This window comes from Ambystoma mexicanum, chromosome 5q (genome assembly GCF_040938575.1).
Source record: "Ambystoma mexicanum isolate Mex_15411 chromosome 5q, UKY_AmexF1_1, whole genome shotgun sequence".
NCBI classification, from domain to species: Eukaryota; Metazoa; Chordata; class Amphibia; order Caudata; family Ambystomatidae; genus Ambystoma; species Ambystoma mexicanum.
The window spans coordinates 144,051,434-144,072,788 of record NC_090933.1 but is presented as its reverse complement, the minus strand read 5'-3'; positions in this window follow the sequence as shown (position 1 = coordinate 144,072,788).

The window sequence follows — 21,355 nt, the reverse complement described above, 5'->3', positions numbered from 1 at the left end:
ACAGAAAAATGAGACGGAACTCTCCGCACTACAGACTGTTCACTGGGGTCCTAACTTAACAGAAAAGGAAAGGGAAGAACTCCTGAAAGTTCTTAGCCCTGTTAGTGAAGTGTTTTCCTTTTTTCCGGGCAGAACATCATTGGTAGAGCATCAGATCGAGACCCTACCCAACCAGTTTGTCAGAGTAAGACCCTATCGTCTTCCCGAAACCAAAAGGGCAGTGGTGCAGGCGGAAGTGGAAGAAATGCTAAAACTGGGGGTAATCGAAAGATCAACAAGTCAGTGGTCTTCCCCGATAGTCCTGGTGCCCAAACAGGATGGAACAACTAGGTTTTGTATGGACTATCGAAAACGTAATGAAATTTCCACCTACCTGGCTTACCCCATGCCACGTATAGACGAGTTATTAGAATGGCTGAACGCCGCTCAATATCTGACCACTATAGACCTCACTAAGGGTTATTGGCAGATTCCCTTGAAGAAAGAAGACAAGATTAAAACTGCCTTCTCCACTCCATCAGGATTGTATCAATTTACGGTCCTGCCTTTTGGGCTTCACGGGGCACCCGCCACGTTCCAGGCACTGATGAACCAAGTCCTGGCTCCGCATAGCAACTACTCTTCGGCGTACTTAGATGACATTGTAGTATTCAGCAATAGCTGGGAAGAACATCTCGTACATCTTAAAGAAGTCATAAAAGAACTAGAGAAAGCCGGCTTGAAGATAAGCCCAAAGAAGATGACCATTGGAGCCCAACAGACAAGGTATCGGGGATATGTAGTGGGCGGAGGTAAAATTCGACCACAACTGGACAAAGTTGAAGCCATTCTGAAGCTACCCATGCCCAACAACCATAAACAAATACGTGCTTTTTTGGGTTTTGTGGGGTATTACAGGAGGTTTATACCTCTGTTTTCCTCAGTTGCAGCCCCGTTGACGGAAGCATTAAACAGCACCTACAAGAAAGACATCAATTCGGACCAAGAGGCTCTTAAGGCGTTCAACCAGTTAAAAAATTAAATTTCAGCCCTACCAGTCCTGTGTTGTCCGCACTTCAAAAAAGAATTCTATCTACAGGCTGATGCATCTGGCTCTGGGTTGGGAGCCGTGCTCTCTCAAGGTGTTAAAGAGGATCTATAAACTATAGCCTTTATTAGCCGAAAACTCCTACCCCATGAGGAATCCTATTCAACAGTGGAAAAGGAATGTCTGGCTATCAAATGGGCTATTGAAGCTTTGAGATATTATCTCTTAGGCCGATCATTCACTGTGTTCACTGACCATGCGGCACTACAGTGGTTGGCCGTACAGAAGGACTCCAATCAGCGTGTGTTAAGGTGTTTTCTCACTTTGCAAGGATATAACTGCAGAACTGTACATAAACCCGCGGCTTTCCAGGTGATTCCGGATTACCTTTCCAGGAGTCTGGATCAACCCGAACGGCTCGAGTCTTCGGGGGGGGTTTGTGAACGGAACACTGAAGAAAGGACACCAGCAGCGCCACGACGGAACGGAGAGATCAAAGGAGAACAATTAATCACAACAATGGTGAGGACAAACATGGTCACAGGCGGCTGATGGCTGCAAGTCCTCGGAAGGTGGGGTTAGAGAAGACCGGAACAGAAGCCTCCCGGCCGTACCCGCTCCCCTATACCAGAGGAATATACTATGTCAGCAGGGTAACATCAATCAGACCAGTTATGCTCCCCAACAGCCAATGGATTACCATTGAGCAGTTCGTTCACAAGGCAGTGGAAAGCCGCGACAGAGAAACAAGTGGGAGTACCGGATTACGGAGAACCCCGGCAATGCTCACCTTTCATTTCTTGTTGCAGAATTCCAGCGACTGCGGCGGTGTCAGCTCACGTGGAGGCTGGCGTTTCATTAGGTTGCACGGGCTTGGCGGACCAGGCATGGAGGCAACCTTCGTTACGAGAGAAAGGGGGCGGGGCTTATGGGAACTTTTATAGAATACCTGAACAATACCTCCCTGATTGGTTCACAACCCTCCAGCCCCTATATAAGGTGGAGACAAATGACGGACTGGGTGTGTCTTCTCCATTCCCTTGCAGGAACCCGAGAGTGAAGGAGCACCCGAGACGCTTTGGGTTTATGAGAACTAGCTACACCTTTGTGAAGCCTCATCCTTATTACAGAAGGAAGAAGTAATCTTTATTAAGAGCCTTTTAAGTCGAAGCTGTTATACCTGCATCCTGAATAACGGTTTTGTTTGGTTCAACAATCCTTGCTGCCAGGCCTCTCATTTACACACTAAAAGTTGGCTGTTTACCAAGGATTCATGGCTAACTAAAGCTTGCCCTACTCAAGACCAGACACTTTAATACATGGCAGATTTCCATGAACACGCCTCTTGTATATATATTATGTACCATATTGATTTAGTTTTTCTCCTCTTGTAAACAATGTAACTATGGCCTGTAGCCTTGACAACATGGACTTGATCTTATGTATAACCTGCAAACTGAAAATGACATGTAATGCACCCAGATACCTCTGGGTTTGGAGCGCTATATTAATAAATACACAAACAAAACATTAATTCAAACACTGTGAACAACAAAATTTCCCCTATATAATAATATTCCCTTACTTGAATCTCATGAAGCACAGGTGTGGAAGTAATATTTTTAAATTTTAATTCTGTCGGTCTTGCTTTTCATTCAGTATACTGCGTTTGGACATGAAATGTATGATTTCATTTTCATAAGTTTTGTGCAACGTCTGTTAAATTATTCACGTTATTCTCTGAGTCGGAATTTTAAATATGTGCCTTGTTTAAAATCGTTAGCAGGTGCACTGCTATCGCGCATGAGAGAGATAGGTTGCACTCTCAAAACAAGATTCACAAGAATGAGGTGGTGAGAGGGCAGAGAGAATGAGAGACGGTAACAATCTAAAACACTATTTAAGCAATATGACCTGAGCGGCAGCGGCATTACCGACTCAGGTAATGCCCCGGGGCCCATAGGTATAGGCCCGGAGCAAAGCGAGGGCCTTACCAAAGGCCCCGGGGCATTATCTGAGTCGTTAAGGCCCCGCTGCGAGGGCCATTCCTGCTCTGAGCCACCGGGGAGGCTTGGAGCGGGAATGGTCCTGCTTCGAGCCTCCTCATTGGCTGAGGGGCTGCCACGCCCCCGCCGGGGACAAAGGCCGTGGAATCCCGACGGAGGGATTCCGGGCCTGGTAACGACTCGGCCAGGGCCAATCAGAATGGCTCTTTCATTCTAATTGCGCTCTCGCCGGGTACTAATGTTGAGTATGGCTTATACGATGCCATTAGCAACTATGTCCAGTTCCAAGTGCTGTATCTTCCTGCTGTGACATCACAGTACAGGATTATGAAAGCCATGTCGAACTGCTGTGATATCACAGCAGAGGGAGTCAGCATTTTCTATATAAGGTTATTTTTTCTTTTGGGGTGCTTTGGGGTAAGTTGGAAAATAACTTGTGGCCGCATGACAGATTTGGTGGTATTTCCAGTGGCAGTTATGGCAGATTTGTTTACTGTTTCTGACATTTACTGTCATGGTAATTCCACCCGTTTACAAGTGGCGAATGACAGGGTTCATCCACATTCCTGGAGACCCTAGGACTTCAATGGGGGTTTGGAGGATTTACCATTTACCAGTGCTGATAATTCTGCATGCAGTAAATCTCCAATTTTTTGCCAGTATAGTCGAGGAAAAACCTCCACCACTTCACTCCCAAACTCAGAATTTGTGGGTGCAGTTAATTGGTGTTAAAGTGATGGTAATCGAATCATCACAACTTTACTGCCATTTATTTTACACACTCGTAATAAGTCCATTCATGTATTTTATGTTTTATATAGCCGATCATGCTTATCCTGAACACCTTCTGTAATGCTGGTACATATGGGACAAAGCAGGGGTTAGGAAAAAGTGGTAAAAGGGGCCATATATACACTTGAATTATAGATGGGTAGCTTTCAACTAAGCAGTCTGTTTACCCTTGGGGTTCTAGGCCACATCGTGGACAAACCGAGCTTCTCTCTCGTTGTCTATCAGATGTCACTCAGAACCCATCAGTGGAATATATATCCATAGATGATCGCTTATAATGAACCATAACCACACGGCTGCTACTGCAGGCTATGTAATAAACACATTACTATGGTATGCCTGGCCTACGGCCATGCCCGCAAGAATCTGGCCACAACCACCACAGTACATACCATAGAAAGAGCACTTTTTGCAACCATAACTCGTGCCGCCAGCGTACACTGCATAGCCATGACATCAAAGATGACAGCACAAATGTCATTGATGACATCACTGATGTCATCATATATCTAGGTCACTTGTCATTGTTCTCTGACATATCGATACCAGCTGTTTTTGTTCTCTAACAGTGAAAATTTGAAAATCCAAAAGCTGCTATATATCTACATGTTAACCTTGTTGTTTGTTCTTAAAGTACTTTCCTTAGGATTTGGTCTCAGCTCATGGTGCACATACACAGGGCAATAAGCCGTCCAAAAACACACAATTCATTTGTATACATAACAATTAACTTTTAATGTTATTGGCCCTCATTAGGACTCCGGCGCTAAACCATAGTGCTATTAGCACCATGGTCCATGCCGGAGTCCGCCATGGAGAAAGGGGGAATTACCACCCCATTCCAAGGTTGGCGGGGCGGTAATTCCCCCTTTCTCCATGGCCCTTCCCCATTCCCATTTTTGCCCCATAGGGCTCAACGGGAATAGGGAAGGCGGCAATTACGGTACCGCAAATTGCGGTACCGTAATTGCCATCAAGGTCCCTTTGCGGGCCCCTACTTTAACGGCTGGAGCCGCAAAGGAACCTTGTAGTAAGGCGTTAAGGGGTTGACGGCGCCGCAGCCTTTTATGGCGCCGTTAATCCCTTAATGCCAGGGTCCTAATGAGGGCCATTGTCATTTTCTGGTGATGTTATTTCTTTCTTCCTTATTGTAGTTTCCCTGTATGTTCATGTGATTTGTATGCATTGGGGGTCTTCATTTGTATAGTTTGTACTAACACAAGTGTAGCTAGTCTTCAATTGTTAGCTGTTTTTTCCATGTTTAACATTAGTCAAAAGTCTGATAGTGTTGCGTTTATTTTTTTACTGGCCAATATTACCAGATAAAAATGTGAAAAATAATAATTTCTTCTTTTCTTATAGTACATCATTTACATGAAGAAACCCGACAGCAGATTAATTATAGAGAATTCCAGCAATCAGAAAGACAATCCCAATCCCCAACTGCACACAATTAAATTATGATCTTGTCTTCAAAATTGGATGAACTTAGCAATGACTTTAAGGAACTTCTAATTTAAGTTTTAAAATCATGTTATTAAACATGTTGATTATCACTGTCCAAGTGTATATGTCCCTTTTGCCCCCTCAATCGCCCCAATCAAATTCACAAAATATAAATCAATGAATGTTTGATGAAACTTCTCTCCCTCCCTGGATGATGATTTTGTAGGAATTCCAAATTCTCACATTTATGTTTCCCATTCTGATACCCCATCCATTTCATAAATACATGTTTTATACTATACATATCTTCTACATTATTCTGTCAAACTCCTTTTTTTCTTTGAAAACCCCAATTAATAGTCCACGGACCACACAACTGTTCAGGGGGTCTGTTTGAGAAATGGGGCATCCGTGGACATCACGCTGTGTCCAGCCATGTCCGGTCTCGCATGATGCACTTTTAATCATTCAGCAAACAGGGTGCCTGTTTGCGGACATTCCTGCACATGCGCCCATCGTCGCTTGCAAGCCAAGGTCCGCGGACACCCACAAGCATTGCGGACATCCCCAGAATTCATCCTGTGACCTCATCCATGCAGCGTGACAGCAAGTCCACGGACGGCGTCTGTTACTGTTGATGGTTTCAAACAGCATTTTCTGCCAATCTAGCTGAACGTTTTCCCTTCCAGAGATCCTAGACCCATTCTTAGTTGATCTGTCTACTTTGTACAACTTTCCAAGGCCTATTTTCAACTTGATATTCAGCGGACAGTTGCGCAGTTTGCAGATGGGTTCTCTGAAAGGACACACTCATTATTTTTAGTCGTTCTCAATCTGGCTATCCAGGAGAGCACCAGCAGAGAGCACCTAGAGCACATGTTTGCAGATCACTAACATCTATGGCTTCAGATATGGCCATTCCTCATCCCCAGGTGACACCATCACCAACAAGAGGGCCCTAATGGAGGAACTTGTGTGATGATGCATAGGAGGATGACGAGGAACAGGAAGATGGGGTAGAGGAAGTTCCTACCTCGAGCACCCAGAGAGAGTTATGGGTGTTGCAGTTTCTTGACACTGTTGGGGATATACCAAATGTTTGGGCTTCCCAGGTGAAATGCATTGAGTGCAGGGTCATACTCAATCGTGGAAAACCTGGGCAGTACTGTTTTGGGACCACCTCCATGCACCACCACACTCAATCCAACCACCCAGTTGCTCTGAGAAAAGCTGTTCCTTTCTCAGGGAGGAGTAGGCTATCTTCTTATACCCCATCTTTCTCAACCAATCCTGCCACCACGGAGGATACTCCTCTGGAGCAGAGGATTCCACTGGCTACCTCACAGGCCATACAGGACGCTGATGATCCTTAACTTTTGAGGGTAACAGTCTTCTGTTTGTATGGCGACACACCGCTCTGCAGGGGGTAGCAGTTTTGGAGTGCTTTTGAGGCTTTGGTCAAGGAGCATGAGAAACCCGTCCCCTACCTTAGATTTACAGCACACCAAATATCTTCCCCTGTGCACCTCCCATCCATACCTGTGGTTGGTGCCCCTTCCCTCCCATACCTTACCTTCTTGCCTCTCCCAGAACAAAATACAACAAAATATAAAAGTCAGAAATACCCAAAAAAAAGTTTCCTTTTGGAGCCACCTTTCACAGTTAAAAAATAGAATTAAGGAAAACAATCAAAACACCTTGTGCAGCCTGTGTAGATACAGTGTAATACTCTGGGACACCTGGAACTATCCAAAGACAGGGAGGGTGAATTAAAATAAATGAATTTGTTTTTTGTTAAAATAAGTATCATATTTTTTAAATGTTGGGGGTTTTATATACTGAAATAACACATGTTCTACTGAACTTTATTATTTGTTCTAACGTTCACAAAAAATGCTTCAATTTTTTGTTCTGTTTTTATTTTTTTGTTTACCACAACCACTACAAAATACTTCGCTACATATTTGTAACTGTTTCAATGCATTTTGCATGTCCAAAAGAAAAATCAGATTTCCAACATCAGTCAAATGCACTCCATCTCCTCTAAAACTATGAACAATATTAAACTTGATGTTTTCATAGTGAATATATGTCAATCCAACATCCTGCAAAAAAGCACATGAATTTTTTTTTTACATTGCACCTTACTTTCTCGATTTGTGGACAAAATTAATCAGAACGTTTCCATATTTGTCTTTGAGCTATCTGAGAACAAAACAATCTTTCAATATGAAAATAGTTCCATTAACTTTGAAAATATATCATAGCAAACTGTGAGAAAATTCTGGTGACATAGGGCCTCATTACACGGAATGCGGTAAACCATGGTGCTGTTAGCACCATGGTTGCCGCCGGTACCATAACAGTACCACCATGGAGAAAAGGGGAATTACCACCCCATTCCAAGGTTAGCGGGGCAGTAATTCCCCCTTTCTCCATGGCCCTTCCCCATTTCCATTTTTTCCCCATAGGGTTCAATGAGAATGGGGAAGGAGCTAATTACGGTACCGCAAATTGCGGTACAATAATTAGCACCAAGGTCCCTTTGCGGGTCCCAACTTTAGCGGCTGGTCTACACCAGCCATTAAGGTCGGGTCCTGCAAAGGGACCTCGTAGTAAGGCGGTGAGGGTTTACCGGTACCGGTGCCCTTACCAGTACCGGTAAACCCTTAACGCCTACCGTGTAATGAGGCCCAAAGCCCAAACTCTCGCCTCCACACTTACCTACAATGATGTCTGGATGCTTCAAAGTAACCATACTCTTGCAAAACGGGAGCCATTCCCCCCAGTTCCTTTCTCGTACTCCATGCCAGGAAATACAAGATTCACAGATAATCCACACTGCTCACAGTACACCTTTAACCAATGGATCCAGGAAACACCCATCATCCAGACACTCCCCTTCCTCAAAGCCTTAGCCATATCCATCTTCACTGCACACAAACAAATAACTCTTCACACCCTGTCTTCCTGTCCATCACAACCAGGAAACCTGATTGTTTAATCCCCTGATGTCCATGGATGTCCATAGCACAAAGCAGCCCTTCTACCAATTTTACTTTTATGTTTTTAACACTCCCTTCTTGGCTGCTTTCAAATAGTCACACATCCATCCACCAATCACATCCACAAACTCTACATGGAACCCTGTCATCTCAGTTCAACACTTCAGATATACTCTTGAACTCTGAGTACATATCTCCTGTTACTCACAGCAACCTGCATCAATAAATATGGTGAAACTCTCTGAGATGTGCGCATTCAATAACATCTGCATCTAACAACACATAGTACAGGTATGCTTATATTTTTTTTAAGTATTTTTTCAACACTTTTACAAATATATATGTACAGGGTGCCTGCCACCTACCGTGTAATATGCTTCTCAATATTTGCATATCCTCTTTTTTAGCCACTCTATCAAATGTCATGTAAGGCAGCATTCTGCATCTGGTCACTTCAAGTGGCAGTTACTTACATGTACTGGCAACATATTAAACATCCACAAACCAAGTACCACTTAAAAAAAATCTACAAATCTTTTGCATCTGCTTTACCTTTATTTCTAAAACACAGTGCTACTATAAATGCACCTATGCATTTTTAAACTTTCAAGAAAATGCTCCTCATTTTTTTTTAAATGCACATTAAAAATAATGTCATGCTTTCCAACTTTTCTCAATGCATCCCTTATAGTGCCTCCATTCTCCACCTTCTCACATATATGTGTATACTACCAAAGTATCTATGTACAACACTTCACCTCACATATGAAGTACTGTTCTTTTCCAACCATTGCAATAAGACACCGTACACTGTTCCAATTACAATTTGCCATTGCATTACCAATATGCCACCGTTTCCCTATTCTTTTAAAACCCTGCACCACAAACACAGCATTTACACAACAAAGTAACCATACCACATATTATCCTATTTTTTATCTTCGCAAAGAAACAAATACATATTCCACAAGCACTAGCCTCAATTGTATGACAATCATAAATACTGTATGCACTTTATTTGTATCATTCCACCATATTACTAATACTGTATACTCCTGCTACAGTACCTATAATTACTATACACATATTACAATAATGTGTGTCCAGTAACCAGATTCTTGGGGGCACAGCCAACATACGTACAATACTCCTTCAAATAACAAGAGTCTCCCAGAACCCCCCCTCACTCCCAATGACATCTGCGGACAGTAAAAATTACCTTGTACTTGGCAGCACCTGCACCATTTTCTTTCACCTATGAAAAGAGCTCCCTGTCAACTTTTTTCCACTCCCCCACCCTTTACAGCCCCTCTTTTGCCACAAAATAACCCCAAACATAATTTCCAGACTTTTTCCTTACTGCGCTGTCCACAGACAAAGGCTGTGGTCCACGGATCAAATAAGGTGACCATTTTAAAAATGATGATGCATCTCACGTTTTTGAACATCCAATCAGCATTCATCTTTGATGTCTGTGGACACCAAGCCATCCCCTGATTGGCTCAGAGGCATCTGTGGACTCTGCATCAGAAATTTAGTCCTCGGACAGGACCCAGACATCACAAATTTCGTTTGACCTACTTTTTGGGCCACAACTGGACAGATTTACACCAAATTTTCAAAGGCACGCTTTTGTTGCCAAGCAACCACTCGTTGCGCAAGTTTGGTGAAAAGCCATACAGTGGTTTGGGCTGTAGGCGCAACCAAAAATCGCGCCCTATAACTCCCCCTCCCCCATGACAAAACTGCACCAAACTTTGCAAAATCATTCTGAAGTGTCCATATACTTGGTGAGGATTCGTTGAAAGGCAGCAAAGTTATAAGCCACGCAAAGAGTGCTCTTCTATGAGGTGTATGATTTGAGCAGCTTAACCATAACTACAGGGCCACTACCACAGGCCCTATAATACATATGTATATATATATATATATGTATATATATATATGGGCAAAGGAATTGCAAAGATATAGGGGGTTCCAACATTTGTGGAAATTCTCATAACTGCAATGGAAAAATGTTTTTCTCATGCCTTCAGACCAAACCGCTGGACTGCCCATGTGGGCGGGACAAAGACTGATATGCAAATTTATATTTCCCATCTGTGAAAGGTACAGCGAGAAAAAAGCGTGTGCTGCAAACTCCCATCTTAGAACAGGTTATCATGCCATGTTCTTTCTGAAGAGGAGCGCCTGCTACCTTTTTTGTAATATTTGCAAGGAACTTGGGGTTGGTCACCCTGAGTTACCTGGGGGCAACCAGACGTGGACTCCCTGCTCACTGTGTTCAGAGAGACACAGCTTCACCTCACTGATGAGGCCCAACAAGGCTGAAACACGTGTATGGGGTTGCTGTTGGTACCCTTGTTCAGAGGGGAATTGGCATAGCATTTCTGTGCTGGACTGCCCAGGTGGGCGGGACAAAGACTGATATGCAAATGGATCTGTGAAAGGTACAGTGAGCAAAAAGCATGTGCTGCAAACTCTCATCTTAGAACAGGTTATCATGCCATGTTCTTTCTGGGGTGGAGTGCCTGCTACCTTTTTTGTAAGACCAAACCGCTGGACAGATTTTAATATACACCAAGAGTCGCGGCTTGGTCCCGACAGTGTGCTTTTGTATATTTGGTGTAAATACAAACAGTCATTTTAAAAAAAGCCAAAAATTAGGTACAAAAAGAAAGTGATACTTGGGTCCGGTCCGCAGACTCACTTTCCGATTTGGGGTCCATCATATGCACCCACTCATTGGATGCTCAAAAGCGTGAGGTGTCTCATCATTTTTTAAACGGTCACCCTTTTTGGATCAGTGATCAACCGCCTGTATCCATGTATAGCGCGATGGGGAAAATGTCTGGAAAACAAATTTGGTGTTATTTGGTGCCCAAAAAAGAGGCCCTGGAAAGGGTGGGAGAGTGGAATAAAGATGATATGGAGCTGTTTGTAGATGTGCAAAAGGGTGTGCAGGTGCCGCCGAGTCCACAGATTCTGCGGTAGTCCGCGGACAACGCTGTGAACAACCATTTTGGAAAACACATTTGGGGTTATTTGGTGACCGAAAGAGAGCCTAAAATGGGTGGGGAGTGGAATAAAGATGACATGAAGCTGTTTATATATGTGAAAAAAGGGTGTGCAGATGCTGCTGAGTCCGCGGTCAATGTTGATGTCCACAGACGACATTTGAATTGCAGGAGGTTCAGGGCGAGTTTTGTTATTTGAAGGTTATGGTATGTTACATGGTTTAATTCTACTGTGGTGGTTGTGGCCAGTGGCCAGATTCATGAGGGCATTGATACCCGCAAGAATCTAGCCACTGGCCACACACACTATTGTAATTTATGTATAGTAATTATAGGTAATGTAGTGGGAGTATACAATATTTGTAATATGATGGAATGATATAAATGAAGTGTATATGTATTTATGATTGTAGTACAATTGAGGATAGTGATTATGGAATATATATTTGTTTATACTTGGTGGGGTTACTTAGTTGCATACAGTAAAAAAGCTGGAAGCAGTATAATTGGTTAAACAGTATAGTTTATAAGCTTAATTGCATACCATTGTACATATACATTTACTTGTTTTGACCCTCATAAACAGTACTTTCTATGTTCTGTGTTTGGTACAACATTAGTGTGTGCTACACTGATGTTGTACTGTCATTAAATAATCATTGGCCTCATTACGAGTTGGGCGCAAAGGGATACCGGGCACCGGTAAGGACGCCGTTGCCGGTATTCCCTTTGCACCCTATTCCGAGTTCCCGTAGCGGGTCCCTTCCTTAATGCCTGGTTTTACCAGGAGTTAAGGACGGGACCAGTTAAGGGACTTTAGAGCTAAATACAGTACTGCAATTTGCGGTACCATTATTAGCGCCTTCCCCTTTCCCATTGAGCCCTATGGGGGCTCAAATGGGAATGGGGAATGGCTTTTTCAATGGGGACTTACCAGTCCCGCAAAGGTCGGAATAGACCGGTAAGTCCCCATTGAACCAGGCGGACTCGTTACCGATATTGGAGGTAGTCATGGTGCTAATAGCGCCATGATTACCTCTATACTCGGAATGAGGCCCATTGGGTCATTTGGAGAAAATTATCCATAAAGGAATAAAAAAAACCTGTTATAAGTATGTGAGTGCAAGTGTTATAGTATGTTGGTTTGAAATGTGTGTGTTGGAATTAACAGAATCTTTAAAGTAGTTAGATACCTGTTGGCGTATTCTAACTATACTTGACTTTACAAGATGTTTTGCAGTATTTAGAACTTTGATGGCATGTATGAAGTGTATTGCAATGAAGGGTATTTGTGAAGTAGTTAGATACCTGTTGGCATATTCTAACTATCTTGACTTTTAAAAGTACTATTGTAGTATTATGGATGTAGTTAGATACCTGTTGGTGTATTCTAACTGTTTATTGTGCTACAGTTTAGTGAGTCAATTTTGGTTGATGGAATATTAAGTAGGTATTTGTTAGATTTTCTAGTAACATATGTTTTGGAGTAACGGAGGTGTTGTTACATTCAAACCAACCACTTATTTTTTTGACATATGCAGTATAGTGGCCTGAAGTGGTTGTGGAACCAGCTGGCTATATTATGCCTACTGTTGTGAAGTTTTTCTTGCCAAGACATAGTTGGCCATGTGTAAAGCTAGTGAGTGTGCAGTTATTTTTGCTACCATCTGCATGGTACCTTAGAATCATTAGTATGACATATTGGCTATGTGAGTTTATTTGTGTGCTGGAATGATTGTCTGAATTGAAAAAAGGGCATACTATGCCATGATTTGCATTCTGTAGAAGCTGGTGAAATGTAATGGATTCACTATTTGGTATGGATACATATACAAATCGTTCACTAGGGATGTGCTCTTGTGAAACATGGTTGTAGAGAGTGCATGTATGTTGCCAATTGTATGAAATCTGGAAGATTTCATTCATAGGAATGTTTTTTCTTCCCAGTACTTGTAGTAAGTACATTAGGAATTTTTGTGGATCTTCCTGTGCGTTTATGCTACATTTTACCATTCCTGTACAGTAGTAGTCCTATTCTTTCCTTATACGTGAGACACTGTATATCATTTCTATGAAGGACTAGCATCTGCAAACACAACTGGTCTATGCCGTTTTAGTACATTTCGTGAACAATTGGTGGCAATTGGAAGAGAAGATTGATTGTTACTTTTGGATAGCAATTTATTCCAGTTGTGTTGAGAATTTAAATGGACCGGAAAGTTGTGCCTCTGCATCCTTTGATGGGCCAGCAGTTCTTTTTTTGAGAAGAGATGTTTGTGTCTTTGTCTTCAGATGAACGTGCAATTGAGTTTGTACTAGACAGTTTTGTGGTTGTATTATTTAATGGAGAAGCAGTTGGTTGTTGTTTCTTTAGCGGTATTGTTGGGAGTTCTGTCATAGGTGCTGTTTGTATTAGTTTTCATTTCAGAGGTTTTCTTTTTTTGAGGTACAGGGTACATATCTAGATGGGGGTGTACCATGCACATAGCCTGTTGTATTCTACGATGCAAGGAATTTCAGCGTTGACTTTGTTTGCATCAAAGTTAACTAGGAACAGACAATTTATTTTATGCAGATGTGAAAGTGTTACATAACCCATAGCTTCTTAGGGTAGAACTTGGGGTTTGTGAATAGCGATAGCATATACAAGAGATAGAGTGAATTGTTCTCTGTGTACATACATGCCTTTGAAAAGAAGTAAATGTGCTATTGTGCAGTCAGTTTTTTTAACTTCTGCAAGTTTGTCAAAGTGGATGTTGACAAACTGAATGTTGTCATCATGCCCCATTGATTAAACCTTGTTCTACGGCAAGGTTACATTTTAGAATTACTCTGCAGTTCAGACACAGACTTCATTCTTTTTCTAATCCAGCTGTGTTGGAGATCCAAGTTCCTAAGCTATTTAGTTGTGCTGTTGCCTGTTGACACATAGGGAGTCTCATGCCATGCATGTATAGTCTGACTTTGGAGTTGATATGCAGTAGGGGTTGCATTTCTTACATTGCCTCATTGAATTGACAACAGTTTGCAAAGTGTGGCATTAAGGACAAGCATTTTATATTGTGTTAAGTTAATTTTTCCATGACATCAGGAGCAGATGTGTTTCTCCAATATAGCTCATGGGGTAGTCTACTATTTAGGATGGATTGTGCATCTTTAGTAAGCAGACACGTTATTATTCTTTTTAAAATGTCAGCAAAGATGAGGTCTGCAGACTGATGCATGTTTTGAGTTAGTTCTCTGTGGTGAAAATGTTGCCAGAGATTTACATTTGCAATGCTGCCAAGTGTGTTACAACATTGTTTGTGTCCTAATGTTTTGAAACCAGGCTGTCCTTTTACTGGTGTTAACTGTAGGAGGTCTCCAAAGAAAATAATGTGTTTTCCTTTAAACAGTTAGAGAGTAAACAGTTATTCTGAGTCGGTTTTTATGACTTCTTGCATACTGAGGTGAATTGGAGCCAACATGAGGTTGGAAACTATGCTTACTTCATCTGTCTGGAGCACTTTCATTTGTTTCAGAATTCTGCTTACTTCAGTAGCATCTTCTGCTGATCATTTGTAGTATTCTATGATAATGTTTACAGCTACAAGCTTCATGTGTAAAACGATTTTCTATGGAAGGAGTTCTCTGGCTGTTCCATGTAGGATAAGATATGATATGATATTTTATTCCTATTGCGCCCATACAAACGTGTTTCAGGGCACAACGAGGCATGGGAGATGTACAAGAGAGGACAAATACAATGATTTACCTAGGCCCAGTGTTATTGAGAATGTGCAAGTGCAAGGGAGAGGGAAGGGGAAAGTGGGAGGGGCAGGGGAGGAGTGAGAAGTGCACAACACATGAACAAAACAACAAAAGGTAGTGCAGCCATTGGGCATGGGAACTGGCCCTGAAGTCAGAGGGGAGCCAGATGCCCAATGCAGAAACAGAAAGAGATCAGCAGGGGAATGAAGAGAGAAAGCAGAAGCAAAGAGGAACGTCTTGAGGTGCTTCCGGAACCGGAGATGGTTCTCCTCCAGTTTCAAAGAGGCAGGGAGGCTGTTCCAGAGGGAGGCTCTAGCCAAAGAAAGAGATCTACCACCAACTCGTTGCTTGGAGAAGCGACTGACCCTGAGGGAGTTGTAGGTGAAGGTGGAGGAGCGAAGAGCTTGAGTAGGAAGGTATTTAGGAAGCGAGAGTTGGAGGTAGTGAGGATCCAGGCCCAGAAGGCCTTTTGGACAATGCAGAGGGTCTTGTACTTAATCCTTGCAGCCACTGGGAGCCATTGCAGAGATGTCAGTGCTGGAGAGATACGATCCCTGTGCTTGAGGCCAAGGACAAGTCTTGCAGTTCGGTTCCTGATGTGTTGCAGAGGGCAGAGAGTAGAAGCATGCAGATTTAGAAAGAGGCTGTTGCAGTAGTCCAGCCTAGAGAGAAACAGAGCTCTGAAGACAGAGAGCTTCTGGGGGAAGAAGAGAAAAGGAAGGATACATTTGAGGAGGTGCAGTTGGTATTTTTACATCTTAGAGACGTCAGAGATGTGAGGAGAAAAGGAGAGTGTGGAGTCAAAGATGACCCTGAGGTTCTTAGCCTCACAAGTAGTAGCAGGAAGAGGGCCAAGGGAGGCCGGCCAGAGAGTGACAGCAGAGGAGGGTACAGGTGTGCCGATAAGGAGAATCGCAGTCGGACTGGCATTAAGGCAGAGATCGTTGGCGGCACACCACTCCTGGATAGCAGACTGACAGTCAGAGATGAGAGAAGAGAAGAGGTGGTGGGGGAGCCTGAAAACGAGCAGAGTGTCATCTGCATAGCACTGAAAGTTGCAGCAGAGAGCGGTAATGTGGTGGACAAGAGGTGCCAGGTATTGGTTGAACAGCCAGGTTGAGAGGTTAGACCCCTGGGGAACACCACAGGTGGAGAGAGAGAAAGAGGAATTGAAGGACCCAAGTTGGACCTGGGAAGGTTGATCAGAGAGGAAAGATGTCAGCCAGGCCATGAGCTGATTGGTGATACCCAGGTTATCACAGAGACGATTGAGCAGGATGGCATGGTTGACCGTGTCAAAGGCAGAAGAGAGATTGAGTAAAATGAGGGCAAAGGGCAGATTAGAATCAAGGTTAGAGAGCAGGTCTTCACAGGTGTTCAGGAGAGCAGTTTCTGTGATTCTGGCAGCCCTGGAGCCAGGCTGATGCTCATGGAGACAACCAACAGATTCAGTCTTAAGATGAGAGATGGCCAGATTTACAGGAGTTTGCCCAGGAAAGGAGTGATGGAGATAGGGTGATAGTCGGGCAGGAGGGGTCATCAGAGGGTTTCTTGAGAAGAGGGTGCACAAGAGAGTGCTTCAAGGGGGAAGGGAAGGCTCCAGTGGCAAAGGAGTGGTTGCAAAAGTCTGGCAGAGCAGGAGCAAGGGTGTGAATGTGGTCTTTGATGGTTTTGAAAGGACAGGGAAGGACCTATTTTGACAAGTCTTTCATAGATCGGACTTGTCTAGAAACCTTATCAGGGGTGAACAGAGGAAAGGCAGAGAAAGCAGGAGGAGAGGTGGCCACAGGGGGGCCGGAGGTAGAGGATAGGGCAGAGGGAAGAGGCAGAGGAGAGGACGAGACGTTTGACAGGATGTCCTGAGTTTTAGAGATGAAATGAGAAGCCAGGGCCGTGCAGAGGGCCTGGGAGTGGACAGGAGAGGTAGAGACTGCAGCAGGATTGGCCAGCTCCTTGCAGATTTTAAAGATTTCGGCTGAGTTGCTAGATGAGACAGAGATGCGGGCTTGGATGTGGGCTCTCTTCTTGGTGCGATCAGAGAGCCGGTATTGCCTTTGGAGCAGGCGGCAGGCCAGTTTGTCAGAGGATGCCCAAGCAGCTAGTCATTTGCTCTCAGCCACCGTGCACTTGCAGTTAAGGGTGACAAGGGAGAGATGGAGTTACAGAGGTTGCTAAAGAGTCCAGAGGATGGACCTGAAGCATCCAGATGGATGTTGAAATCACCAAGGAGGAGGAGTTGAGTAGTTGAGGCCAGGAGGGAGGAGGAGAGGTCAGCCCACTGGGATAGGAAACAGGTAGACTGACCAGGTAGCTGACAGAGTGTAGCAATGGTGAGAGAGTGACCAGGAGAGAGGGAAATCCTACATGCAAGGCATTTGAAGGAGGAGTAGGCCTGCACAGGTTCCACAGAGGTAGGAATCCACTCAGGGAAGATCAAGGCTATGCCACCACCCGGTCGGTTGGGTCTGAGTGCGGAGAGGATCTTGTAGCCATCAGGGAGGAGAGTGTCAACGCTTGTGACAGACCTGGCCATGAACCATGTCTCGGTGAGACCGAGAACATCGGGGTCGAGTTCTTTCAAGAGGGGGCAGATGTCAGAGGAGTGTTTGACAGCAGAGTGAGCGTGGCAATATGGATAAGGTTGTCACCCTTCAAGGACTTCGGGGAGGGGTACAAATCAGAGGTACGCCCTGTGGATGTGTATAAGGAGACCGAGGGGGGGGTGGCAGAGGAAAGAGGAGAGGGCAAGGTAGCCAAGGAGGAGGCGGAGGTGGGGTACAAGAGAGCCAGAGAGCAGAGAGGGGGCACAGCAGGAGCAGGAAGGAAGTTGATGTGGTATGGGAAACATCTTTCAAAGAGAAGAAGGTTGGCCTGAAAACCTTGGACCAGGACGATGCCATTTTGGCAGACATTAATGATTACCCTGGAAGAGTGGAAGGGGTCCAGGAGGGCCTCCAACCGGGTGCCACCATTAATGGGTGAAAAAGGGAAGGGAGAGAGCACAGAGAAACTATAAGAGGAGTCAAAAAGTCCCACAAAGGAATGACAAAGAGTATGTCGGTGGGATTCTTTCCAGAGAAAGCGCTGTGTGGTGTAGATGTCAGCCATAGGGAGACCCAGGTTAGAGGCCAAGATATCCTTTTTGAACTTCTTCCTACCAGACTTAGTGAGAAAAGTAGGATAGTCCATGCAAAAGCAGTCAAACAAAATAGGTGAAACAGAGAGCACCATAGGTCATGTGGAAGAGGGGATGAAGAGAGAGGAGGGGAGGGGGAAGACAGGAGCAGGAGGATAGGGTAGCACCATGTAGTCACTGGGCACACGAAAAGTCAAAAACACAGTACAGGCATAGGGCAAAGCTAGAATCAATTTGTTAGCAGATGGTGCACAAACAATTATAATGAAATTGTAAGTGGATGATGCTATCAGAGCTAGAATCAAATTGTAAGTGGTTGGTGCAAACACAGCTAGAATCAAGTTGTAGGCATATGGTGCAAAAAAAAGCTAGAATCAAATTGCAAGCAGATGGTGCAAACAAAGCTAGAATCAAATTGTAAGTAGATGATGCTAACCCAGCTAGAATCAAATTGTAAGCAGATGGTGCAAACACAGCTAGAATCAACATTGTAAGCAGATGGTGAAAACACAGCTAGAATCAAATTGTAGGCAGATGGTACAAACACAGCTAGAATCAAATTGTAGGCAGATGGTACAAACACAGCTAGAATCAAATTGTAGGCAGATGGAGCAATCACAGCCAGAATCAAATTGTAGGCAGATGGTGAACACACAATACAGAAACATGCAGTAAGAGTGGGAGTCCAGGTGAAATGGTGATGAGGGTGGGAGCGTCAGAGGGGTAGAAGTATGTCTAGGTTGAAGCGACTAACCCACGGTTGATGATGTGAGAGTGTCACAAGAGTTTATGCTCCATTGAAGAGTGTGGGAGTGTTATCATCAGTGCGCTCATGAGGGGTGCAGGAAGGCTTCACGCAGTGAACCGGCAGTGGAAAGGGAGCAGGCAGTGGCCCTTTGGTGAGGGGGCGACTAAAGCATGCCAGTCTCCAATATGAAACTTTCAAGTATCCAATAGGTGAACAGGATGGGGATGTGCTCAGGCAGCACTCAGATCACGGTGCTCGCAGCGGCCATCATGGAATTGCCACAAGAAAACACTGTAAAAATGCACACACAATGACGATCTTGTAGCGTCAGGCCCCAGAGAGATAATGGGCATAGGTGGCAATGCAGGCAGCATGGCAGAACTGTGCTGGAAATTAAAAGCTTTTTTGATTTACATTAAAACAAATCTGTTTTTTTTCTCAATTTTTTTCATTTTCAAAAAACAAAAAGTATTTTGAGGAAGCTATTCCAGTTCAACTCCTACCTCAATGTAGGGGTGAAGTTGCCTGCAGAAGGCCTCTAGGCATGCGTGCAGGCTGGTGAAGTGAATGTTCTTTAAATGTTGTTGTTCTAGAGCATGACTTTTTGCATAGTATAGTCTATGCACAAAATTCTGTATAGTGGAATGATGTGTTGCCAAAATTTTGATGTGGTGGAAGGTGTTTTTGAAAGTAGTTCCTGAAATGTAGGCTAACAAATGACCTTGAAGTTCAGTGTGACTGCACACTGGGCAAGAGGGTGGTCAGGCAAAATGTCAAAAAAAAAAGTCGAATGACAAAAATGTCGAAAACAAATATTGAAAAAAAAAGTCAAATGATTTTTTTTATTTATATGTATTTTTTGGGTTCGGTAAGTAAAAAAAAGGGGTAAAATAAAAAAAATAGAAAAAAATGGGACTTGGGGGAACCCCCCATTTAAAAAAAAAAAAAAAACGTATTGAAAAAGAAATTCGACTTTTTTTTTTCGACTTTTTTTTTTCTACATTTTGACTTTCGACATTTTTGTTTTCGACCAAGTGACTATAAACCGGGCAAGAGCCCATGATTTATAAAGTTTTCATTTTAGTGTTGTCTATTAGTTTCACATAGTGATTGAGGAATTGTTGTAAAGATTTAACAGATTGTTGATGTGCATTACACATTGAGTAGCATGTCCATTTATACACTGGATGGTTTGTTTTGGCAAAAGGAATATTTGGGTGAAAGTTTGTTGGGTATGTTTTGTCTATAAGGGTTTCTTTTGCCACAATGGTGTCTCCTACCATTTAATTCCCTCATCCATTACTGTCTATGACAAATTGGCCGTTTTGCTCTTGTTTATAAGTCTCTACATTGAAATATGGTTCTGTGCTGCTTGTGTGAATCCATTCACCTTCACAAAAGTTTGAAAAGGTATCTATATTGACATTGCGTATGTTTAGAAGTACTTTTTGTAATTTATTTATTAAGTTAGTTAGTGGTTTCATTATGTTTAAAATCAATATAAACAACTTTCTCTTTAGTAGACATGTGCTTTTAATTAGAGCATTGAGGATCAGTCTTCTGTGGTCGTTTTTAAGGGAAGGTCATGACTTTTCAGCTGTCTTCATAAGATTGTGAAGAACTTTACTGTGGAACATTTTTTTGTAATTTTTTGGAATGCTTTACTGTGGCTACCTTAACATTGGTGGATATAGTGTTAGGTTCAATGGTAGGTCTGCTTTTGTTTGTACATCGATATTCTTTTTGTTTTTGTTAGAGGGGCCGTGCTTTTTTAGTGGTCGCTGGTTTTGTTTTTTTGTGTGAGGTTACAAGCTGTTTTGTTTTAATGTTTTCTATAAATTGTTTTAGAGGTTGATGACTATACGGCTTGCTTTTATTATCTGCTCTATTTTTTCTTTGTTTTCTATGGAGTTGTTTTTTAGTAGGCATTCTGTTCTGTCTGTTCTGAAAAAAGAAAGTTTGGGTTTGAACGTTGTGGAATGTATGTGCATGTATTGTCAATGGGTGCGTGGTTGTGATTGTAGAGATGAAGAGAGTGCTGTGTGATTGTGTAGTGGGATGATATGCGTAGTTGGGAAGGTGGTAAGAGCAAGCGTCTGTGCAGGTGTGATGGGCTTGTGTTAGTGAATAATGGAGTGGCATTGTGATTGTATAAGTAGGGACATTATGATGTTTTTAGGAAAATATTGGTTTTTGTAATGGTGGTTTTAGAGGGGAATAGAAAGAGTGTGAATGTTGCAATATAATGAATAAGAATGAGGTGCATGTTGTTGATTTAAAAAGAATACTCTACTATAATATATAGTGAAAGTACATTGTTAAAATTAGAAAAATATGCATGTTATATTGATGTACTTACCTTGTAAGATGTGAAGAGCGTTCTATGTTTTGGTAGCCATCTTTGGCAATCATCTTCTTTCCTATAATT